Source organism: Dryobates pubescens, chromosome 8 (genome assembly GCF_014839835.1).
Source record: "Dryobates pubescens isolate bDryPub1 chromosome 8, bDryPub1.pri, whole genome shotgun sequence".
Lineage (NCBI taxonomy): Eukaryota > Metazoa > Chordata > Aves > Piciformes > Picidae > Dryobates > Dryobates pubescens.
The window spans coordinates 24,876,660-24,888,097 of NC_071619.1; positions in this window are offsets into that span (position 1 = coordinate 24,876,660).

The window sequence follows — 11,438 nt, forward strand, 5'->3', positions numbered from 1 at the left end:
TTTGGTATTCATGAGAATGTCGATATCTATCTATTGGTACAAGTTTCACTGAAATTCACATGTACACCTAGGAACATTCAAGAATTGTATTAAATACTGCAAGCAGCCAACTCTTCATAAGTTAATTAATAGTGTACTTTTCGAAGGCTGTTGTAAATCATTAACAGTCAATGAAGATATACTGAATATCTGGCCAACTGCTTGTATTAAGATCTTGGCGCATGCTGGAAAGATTGCATATAGAATCAATTAGTACTTAAAGGGGGAAAAGGACATAGACTAGAAGGGGAATGCATATGGTTGTGGCTGCTGGAGATTGCAGTTTATTAGGAGCATGAGTTACCATTCCCTGATTATTACTTGTACGACAATGTCTGTGAAATAACTTACCTGGTTCATAGTCATACTATTGCAACATACCACTTAGAGTATTATAGGCACTGAAAACATTTGATAGATTGAAACTCTGGTTAAATATAGAAGGCATAATGTGAACCTTTTGTGTTCTAGCAGGATTTTTTTTAAGAATTAAAAATCCTGGGCTCTTTGTAACTTATGAGACCTAAACTGAGATACCAACTTGAAATATTTTCCCAGTTGTTTGGGAGATTTATTGTTTATGCCTATTTTCTATTCATAATATCCCTGTTATCCACCTTTCAACTTCTGCTGAGAAATCTGATATTTGATATTTTTTCTACATTTACTCCTGTGCTCCTATTTTTTTTTTCACTCTAGCTGTATCCATAGTTCATGAAACCATAGTTCAAGGCCATGTGGTATCATACCATCCCTCAGCTGAGCTTTTAAGAATTGGTTTGGTTTAAGACACTGTTCCAATTGTCTTAAACCATCTTTAAAAACAAATGTAGACACCTTGCACTGGTTCATGGTAATAGTTTAATGAAAGATGAAAAAGTTATGATGTTAACAATGTTGTACTTGTGACAACAGAGCAAAATGGGAACTGCAGATGTTGCTTTGTTGTTTGGGTTTTTTAAATTGTTGAATGCTACTCTTCCAGAAATCTGTTTCCTATATCACACTGAATGCAAATAGATTGTTTACACCATGAACTAGTTTGACTCTATGAGCTTAAAGATTTTTTACTCTTCAAACAATAATAGGAACAGATTCTAGCCATAAATGGTATGTGTGGAGCTATGGATATCTGTGTGATGCTCAAGGGGATATTGGTTGCATGAACTGATACTCAAATTAGTTTTTAATTGTGTGTATGCTTTGCTTTGCATCTCCACTTTGGGATATGTGTGTCACATTGCTACCCTGACTGTAAAAATGAAAGCTACTGGAGTTTTGTTTTCAGCTAGCTGTGTACCTCTTGTGCTTTCAGCTCTAAGGAATTCTTTAAGCCTGATTTTTCATGTGATCGAAACAGAACTTTTGGAAGTGAACATAAAATATTGAAGTGTTGTAGATTTCATTGCAAATATAGCAAGTATGAAGATAGTATTTTATGGAGTGGTGTTTCTTTACCAGGGAATGGAGATTCCCTGGTGACACGCTATTTTTGTTAGTATGCCATAGGGAAGACAGTTCTAAACCAAACAACTTCAATTAACAAGAGAGACTATTTTTTTATGGAGAATAAACTTGTCTTAATTTTCTGTATCCTCCCTTAAATACTGATAACACTATAACTCGGCCTTTGGATAAGAGAATTACCGAGGAAATGGTGACATTTGTTGAAATACACTGAATGTCTGCATAAAATACTTACAAAGGACATTATTTTATCGTGTGTTCTGTGTAAATTTTGGTGTGTTTTTCTCTTCTTTTCCTTCTTGTGATAAATGCTCCCTGAGTTTTCCTGTATGGTTAAAATTACTCTAGTTTAGATCTGCAGTGCACTGCATTTGCACATTCGCTACATAATCCATTACAGAATTCAAAGCTGAAAAGAAAATAACTGTTGATGTTTAATTTCAGCCCCCTGCCCTACAGTATTTTACTAGTTTGCAGTGTAACATTTTACAGTAACTTTCTGGATTTGTCCTTTTCTTTGCACCAGTTTATGGTGTTAACCAGTGGCAATATACTGCTCACCTTTACTTTCTTTGCTTCTTTAATGAGTTCGAAAAACCACACTTTAAAGGAAACTAGAAAAGCATGGCATTTAATTCTTCTGAACTTTATGCTTAGCACTGGTGTGATAAAATATGTAACACATTTGCTTGAAAATCTATTTTGAATATGTAACAAAAAATGGAAAATTATCCCATTATCTGCTCTGTTTGATTAGTTTTACATACAAAGCTAGCATAAGAATTTATATAGATCAGTTCTTAGGAATTGTTCCAGACTACCTAATCTGTAAGCTAGGGATCTACAGTTTGATTCAAAAATAGTTTGTGTCCCTATAAAGTTAAATTCTTTAAAATTATGAGGTAGATGGCTTGTGAATTCTTGGAAATGACAGTGGAATGAAAGAGTAGTCACTGTGTAGTTGGGTACATCACCTTTTGAGGCTTTCTGAGAAGAGGCTGTATCTCTTGTTGCTTTCTTCTAGCAACTGACATATTTTGCACAAGTGTTGATTTTTACCAAGACAGCATTTGCTTAATTTTGAATCATACTTCATTCCTAACAATCAACTATTTCTTGAAAATAGGTAGAATAGGTTTTAATACTGAGAAATTAGTGTTTTGATTTGACTTGGCAAGGAAGACGATGAAGAGTTTAGGGGTCCTTCCTGGAAAATGTGTACCTAATGACTTCATTGTTAGAAAAAACTGAAAGGTTCATTGCAACTTAAAGTAAAATGCTAAATATTTCTGGGAAAAAAAAAAAAATCTAGATGAGGAAAATTTACCTTGCCCCAAAAGAAAATCAAAGCATACCAATGTTATCACAGAGATGAAAGAGCATACTTCGTACTTCAAATAGCAGTTACCTGCTCATGAATGAGAAACATAATCATAAATCATGATGAATGATTTTGATTAATGAATAATTTTTAAAAAAATGATCTTAGAAAAAATTCTGAACACTAAAGGAGGTAAAATTCTGTCATTTACCATATTCCATATAAGTGCTAATGGTAGTATAGAACAATATAAATTACCTAATTTTGGTTTTCATTAGAAGTGCAAATCAACTTATGATCATCACATCATTAATTTATCATTCAATGAGGCATCTGAAAAATGATGATTCCAATTCTGACTAGGATTGGTAAATTATTTTTGTTACACTTTTTCAGTGTCTGTTTCTAACTACAATCCACTTTACATATTCTTTCGTCTCAGCTGCAAATGTGTGAACTGCAGTGACACTGAAAGGAGATACCCTGTTTTTCCTCCATCCAATTTACCTACTTTTTCATTGAAGTCCTTGCTAATGAATGAGGTTGCAACATGAGTAGGGTAAACCTTCAACAACAACAACAAAACCAGTCTTTTGCCTCATTCTTCACTTCAGTGGACCCAAGCCATTCCTTCTTTTTCATATCAAGCTTTTCATAAATCCACAAAGCATTTTAATTTACTGCAGTTGCCTTAGATACTGTAACTGATGACAGTTCCTATCAAGCACTAACTACTGTTGCTTACAAGTTGCTGTATTCCTTGCATTCATGATAGTTTTGTCATTTTGAAGGTTACATACCTATTGTACTTAAAAACTGCTGTTCAACTCATCCATGACTTATGGTTTTAACTATACCAACTGTTAATAGTGATGAAGCTCAGGGACCTCTGCTTCAGCTCAGGTTTTAATGTTGTGTCTGTCGTGCTGTGTACTACAAAAATCCAGCAGGCTGTCTCCCTGTTGTAAGTAATCCCCTTGGTTAAATTTTGTAACAGCTGGACATCTGCTACAGAGAAGTGACAGCATTTTGCAGCCTTTTATTACAGAATGTTAGGGGTTGGAAGGGAACTCTGAAGGTCATCGGGGCCAACCCCTGTGTCAGAGCACGATCATAGAATCTCTCTTAGAAGTTTTTAACATAAGTATTATTCACATCTTGTTTGGTTTGTGTTGTTGTGTTTTGTTTTTTTAAAATAAATTTTATAAGTTCTTATCAATAACAAAATGTAAAACAAGGCTTTCTAACAGATTCCTGGCATATAACAATAGGGAAGAGTGACTTTCAATATCATGGCACTTTCCCTCCAACAGCAGCACTGCATGATCAAAAAGATTCTAATTTTACTTTGATATGACCTAGTGTCTCTGCGGTTTGGGATTTTCTATCATGGTCTTCCTTTCTCTGAGAAAAAAAAATAAATGCCCAAGAGATTTGTACAACAGAACAGTTTTCCTCTGTTAAAGAAGGTCAGCAGAGAATTCTTACTGGGTATACTCTAGTGCCTTGAAACTTAGGTTTTCTTGAGAGATAATTGCATTGAAAGAATATTTTCAAGGTATATACACGATCACAAGCTGCAGCATTTAATTTCTGTGATCAGAGAGATTATGCTTTGAGTGTGGTGGCTGGTGGAGTAGAACAAAAATCTTTCTAAATTAGAATTGCTGAGAATTTTACTGCTTGCCTTAAAACCAACTGATGTTTCTCATTTGTAATGGAAATTGCAAATATCAGCTGACTGGTGAAAGCAGACCCACACTTGCTGTTTCAGCAACAGGTTTTCAAATGAGCAATGAGCAGTTCTACAGTGGTGGCTGAAAGAATGTATCACAATGGAGTGAATAAGTGTAAATCCCACTCAATAGTGTAGAATGTGGTTTGGTTCTTTTGAGATTGTGTATTTTCCCACTTGATCAGCTAAGAATTAAATGTCTTCATAGCAGATGTTGTTCTGCCCATAAGTAGAACAATGCAAATAAAATAGCTAGTGTTATTCACTGTGAAGCCATTCTTGGCAAGATGACTCCCAGTCATCTACTCTAACATTTGTAGGGAGAGTCAAGTGGGTAGTTGCTGCATTGGAGAAGTTTGGTTATTTTCATCTATTAAAAGTGAACTGAAAAGGATTTATTAGAACAGTTACATTTTTCTTCACAAGATGAAACCTCATTTTAGAAAAATACTAATTTGAAAGTCTCTGTTGAAAATCAAAGGGATGGTTAAAGAAACTGAAAGCAACACAATTTATAAAGAAGACTGTGTGGTAGTAAGCTAGTGTTTTGTTTTGTTTTGTTTTTCCTATTCATTGAATAAATCAGTAAAGCACACTATATGGAACAGTCTGTATGATAGCCACTCTCTATAAATTTTGTTAAGTTGATTAAAAATCACTGTAATTCTATTGAATTCAAGAATAATCATAGTCATACAAAATCATCCTTAAGAAAACCAGACTAAAAGGATCTGTGATTTCATCCTTAACTATGTGGTTTTGCAAATACAAATGTGTCTAGAAATTTTTTAGACTTTTATATACAAATAAAAGATTATATAGACAAAAATATCTGTGTATGTAATACATATTTTTATATGTATACATTTCATAAGTCTGCTTTAGTAAGTCTTCAGCATTCAAATTGAGTGTGTTTGTAAAGCACAGCATCATTTTTTGAATCTCATACATGAGTATGCATTTTATTTAGCCTTAGGGCTAGACTTAGACATATGTGATACCTTCTATCTGCTAACTATTGAAATGCAGCATTTTATAGCACAAAAATATTGTTAAAAGTAATTGAGAAGTAATAGGTCCAAGACTTACATCTGTCTCTACCAAAGAAGAGTAAAGGAGTCAAAATATGGGTGATGGACCAAAGACCTGAGTAAATTCTCAGTTTAGAGAGATCATTTAGAGGTACCATTTAGAGATCATTAGAGAGATAATTTAATAAGAAAGGACCTATTTAATGAATAAAAATACTAATAGAACATTCAATAGGATTCCTATACATAGCTCTCAGTCCTGCAGAAAATCCAAGATGGAGAGTTTAAATTATCAGTGAATTCTTTGTGTCATGGTAGCCTGGAATTACAGCCATCTGAACAGTAAGAAAAGTGTGAGAGGATGTAGATTATAAATTTGACATAAAAATATTTTATGTTGTGGTTAATAAGTTTGTATGCAAACCACTAAACATAGTGAAGGAAGGAAATTGAAATGGATCTGAGAACATTATCTGAAAAGATCTTTTTGTATGTGCTGAGGTTTAAGTGATTTGTTTCTAATTCCTACCTTTTTTCCCGTCACCTTCATTTATCCTTTCTGCCACTTGCCTTTTACTTTCCTTCTCTCTGTCTTTTCTTTGCACTACTTTGTCCTTGTACCCATGCTTTTTTCATCCTTGCCTTTTTCTTTCCTTAGTCTACTCTTCTTTTCTCCTTTGTTTTTGTTTAGAAACTATTCTTTAATCATAATTTACTTCTTAGTCTTATCTTATTTGTGACACCCATATTCATTCCCAAATATAGGGAAAATAGGGGAATCACAGAATTAAACCCCCCACATATATAATACCATAAATAAAGATGGAAGTCAAACAGCTATGTTTTGAAAGGAGAGAAAAACACCCAGTTTGCTTTTTGTGTCTTTGCATGTTCTTCAAGAGGATTTGGGTAACTGCATATTCATGAGAATTGCAGAGATGTACAAACTAGGAAATTTATGCTACAAATACATGTACAGGGATGCAAAAAATGTGTTGGGAATACACTTATCATTGCCTGCTGGTCCAAATTTTGTTAGAGATCAGTAAATGAGCACAGCACTATGCTCTCAAAACTCTGAGCTCTGAGACTTCAGTATTGCTTCTGTGTACTTGCAGATCTCAAAATAGTACAGATATGACCCACATAACTCCAAGCACAGGTTCTATTATCTGTAGGAATACCCAGGACACTGCTAGAAGGCTCATGCAGCCTGTGCTTTTACTGAAGGAAGACCAACCAGCCCTTAATCTTATAAGATTAGAGTGGTGTTGACTAAGGAAACTGTGCCTGACTCAGCCTCTGTGTGTCACAATAGAAACAAAAATCCCCACAAGCTCTCAAAACAACTCCTTCTAAAGCAAAAGAAAGAGTTTATAGCAGATGGGTGCTTACTGTTCTGTGACTATCATTTTCAATCTGGTGCTAGGATTCTGAAAGTCAGACTTGCTCTATTGTCAAACTGTAGCCTTAGATAAATTACCAGCCGATAGAAGTAGTGAAATGTTGTAAATGAGTCATTCATCAAAGAAGTACTAAATCTGTAAGGTTATAGACAATGAAGTATCCCAGTATACTTACAGGGTAGTTGTCAAGACTGTCACTTTGCTCCCCCCTTGCATTGGCATTCTACCCACTTTCCTGTTTTCCTTGCAATTTTTAAAATTTAATTTGGAAAAATCCAACCAACAAAATACCACCTCAGCCCCAAAACTGTTCAGCTGAAAAATAAATATAGATAGGTAAGAATTGAAATCATCACTAAATGGCAACTTCTGTTCCCATAGAAATCTTTGAACATTGCTTATAAGAAACACTTCTGTCTCTCTGTTGTGAATATGCCCTCAGAAATGAGCGGCAGATATACCAATGAAAATATATGTTAAGTTTATTTTATATATATACAAACTCTGTAACGGGGTATTTACAGTCACCCTTCATAGGTATCGCTATTCGGTTAGTGAAGCTATCTTTACAGAATGTTATGTATGGTCAATTGAATCAAACAATTCACAGAACTTAGAATTGAAACGAATTCAAAAAGCGGCGGGGGAGGGGTTGGTCAGTGACCGGCAACCCTCCACACGGAGCAATCCAAACGCTACCTTAACTGGAAACTCTATAAAGAAAGGCTTGACTTACAAGCTGAGAACTTCATGAAGTCTTCCGTTAATAATATTTATAGTCCAGAAACGTGGCACGGATGTGCCGTAAGACGGAGACAGGAAATGGCGCCGGCCACGTGGCTGCACCGCGTGGCTGCTGCTTCTCCCAGGACACAAAGGTCTCCCGCTCGAGGGGGGCTGTGGCAGGTCAGTGACGCTGGTTCACACGGGCTACTGGCGTTTCTCCTGCAGCAATGGATCGCACAGTGGTTGATCCCACGGGATACTGTCCATGGCACCGCACGCAGATGGGTGACGGTGGCAAAGGAGCGTGAGGCCTCTTGGGGCACTGGCTTGAGTCCCGGGCAAGGTGGACCACGACAGCACTGGCACGCACACACTCACAGGCTCCAACACGATGTGGGGGGGGCTCATTTACCAAACGACCCCCATTTACCATTTGCCCCAGTGAATACTGGTCCAATGAGCATTTTGTTGCTAACGCAAGATTAACCAATGGACTAACACCTTTCAAATACGGCGTAAGTATATGCTATACCCAGGCAGGCTGTTTACCTGGACTCAGTGGCGCCAGGATCCCCCCTGCTGCCCCCAGAAAGGAGGGGGAAACAAAGGAGGGTTAACACTCAGAGAAGTATGTTCCAGAAATGTTTGGGGCACAATCCTGACCATAAGCATCCTTCACTACACTCTCCAACAGTGTAGCCCCAAAAATTCACTTCTAAAACTGATCATTTTCCCTGCAGCTTGTCATTGGAGAAAAAAAACAAACAGTTTGTAGGGTCTGCAAGAAATGCATTTGTCCTGCTGTTAAAGTGGCACTGAGAAGCCTAGCCAAGACTAAATTTTAATACGTCTGAGTATATAACAAAAACGTAGACAATGGACATCTAGATATGCCATCTAAATAAAATCACCTATGAAAGCAGAGTATATTGATAATTCCTAGAAACAATGATGATCCCCAGTGAGTGCTGTAGGGTGATGTTTATCATAGAATGGTCTGGATTGGAAGGGACCTCCACAAGTCATCAGTCCAAACCCACTCTGCAGTAAGCAGGGGCATCCTCAACTAGATCTGGCTGCCCAGAGTCCTGTTGAGTCTCACCTTGGATATTGCCAAGGATAAGGCCCCAACCACCTCCCTGGGCAACCTGTTCCAGTGTTCCACTACCCTCATGGTAGAGAACTTAAGTATGTATTCACTAGTGTGTGTCACTTCACTGGAAGTGACTGGTAATGATTCCAGCTTTTTGCTAGTGTTGTACAATGCTCCTACATGTGGCATAGCTTTATGAAAGTCAGCAATCTAAAGCACATTTTTCAATCTCTTTTGCCTCTCCCAATTTGTGCAACATGTTCCATTACTGTGCTTGGCATTCATCTCCCTGCATCAAATTAATTTGCTATGTAAAAATGCACATTTGGAAAAATACATCTATTTAGGCATTTATTTTTACAAAACTGGTCTTATAGCCAAGGAAAGAAAGCAGAGAAACAATAAAGACTAACAATAGTCCAGATTATTCTGAGTTTTAGTATTAATGATGGTTTACTCCTCCCCCTCCCCCCCCCCCCCGCGTTGGGGGATGTGCTCTGTTAAACTGTTGTGATAACAGCTATGAAATAAATGAAGATGTCGATGTGGTAATGGAAACTTCACAGTTCAGAATGTCAGTGCACATGAACCATCAGACCAGTCATAGTTTTCCAGTTTATACAAGGGGAAGACCTCCACTATACACTTCAGAATGATAAATACAATTGTTTCAATGCATGATCTGAATGAAAATATGTTAGGAAACAACCCTTGTTTTCCAGAAATGGTTAATTTATCCACAAAGGAAACACTTTGGGTTTATTACAGATATTTGGGGTTTAACAGAGAATTTGAAAACACTTACTTCTGAGGTTGATGATTTTTTTTTCAGTCTTTTACTGTTTTATGATGAGCTGACTGACACACTTCACTGGAATGATACACTTCACTTGCCATTTAAATATACAGATTATAAAATGTAGCTTAAAAAATTGCTCAAGTTGTTTGTTTATTGTTTGCTTTCCATTCCTTTAGGAATGTACTGTACTTCAGAAAATTTCTTAGGTTTTGTCTCTATTTTTAATATGTACTATTTTTATGGAGAGATCCTATTTTTGTGTCCTCCACACCTGGGCTGTATCTGGTATGGCAGATGCTTTGATTTAATTCTTCATATAGGTCCAAGATATTTCCTTCTCCTTTTGTGAATAAGATTAGAGGTTTAAAAAAAATTAAATCAATCATTTTGAAAAATCTTGGCATTTTCTATGCTACCAATCCACAGAAACCTAGTATTTTTGTGAGGATTTGCCTTTTGAAGGTATTTAAAAAATGTGTCTATAATGTTGGTGGATTTCCAACTCTTAAATCCATATGTTCAGATGGAAAATGACATTTGAGTTGGAGATTTCTGAGTTTGATTTTTTTTAATGAACAAAGTTTTTTAAGCTGCTGAATGGCAATGTATTTGCATGATTATTTTTATTTTGTGATTTTTTCTGGACAGCTTTATAGATTTGGCAAAATCTTTTATCTGAGTGATGTTGTGGGCTATCGTTGCTTCAGAACTATGAACAGCATCAATTCAGATGCTAGACAAATCTTTTGAGATTTGCCTCTGTCATGGTTGAGCTCTTGGAAGAGCTGTAGATCATAGCAAAACCTAATTCTAATGTGTTACTGTGTGTCTCTAGAAGTTTGTTACTCCCTTCTCATTGAAGGCAATGAAATATAGAACAGATGAGAGAATACTGATGTCTGTAGCAAGTCTCTTCAATTCTCTCTGTTTACCTCTTTATTAGTGAGCTAAAAAATCATAAGCAAGTTTATCAATTGCAATAGAATGCTATCCTTTTGGGTAGTGATGTGTATTTGCTATTTATGAACAGTCATAGAATCCTTTAATACATCATTTTTCTATACAGAATGTACTTCTGTTAGCCTGGAATTGCTGCACACTTATGATGAAGAAAGATTTCATTCTGGAAAACTTAGCTAATTATTAAGACTAAAGCAATTAGGTGGGAATTAGTGAATACAATGGAGAAAAAGGTGGTTCAGGCTTTGCAGCCATGATAAGGTTCACAGGAATGTCTTATGTCATAGCTGCATCAATTTCATGCAGGCTTTCTGCAGTGGTGCTTTGCCCAGGTTTTGAACTTCTGAGCATCTCAGTGCAATGGGATGATTTGTGCTTGTCAAAAAGCATCAACATGATTTTCTCTTAAACTGAGACCCTTTCTTAGTACTCAGACTGTGCAAAAAGGACCTGAATATGTCTGTGAATATATTTACATGCCCTTTAACCTGGGAAAAAAGTATAAAGGACACTTAATGCTACTTAAAATCAGATTTTGCTGTCAGTTATGTAGACAGCAAAGGATGAAACTTTCAACCTGTTATTAACACTGTCTTCTGAATCTTGCTGCATTCTTAGATTTATTTATTTTTAATGACTGTCCAAAATGCCATTTAAAGAAGAATTATATTTTAGTTCAGATCAGTAGAAAACAGAAAATTTGACTTTTTACAGCAAAACAATTGAAAGCATCATTCTTGCATACCCAGATCCCTTGCTCAAGATAAATCTAACATAAAAGAAAGTACAATGCAAAGTAAATTAAAATCATATCCAGAGCAAAATATGTGTAATATGCTAACTCCAAGCTCCCTTCCATCC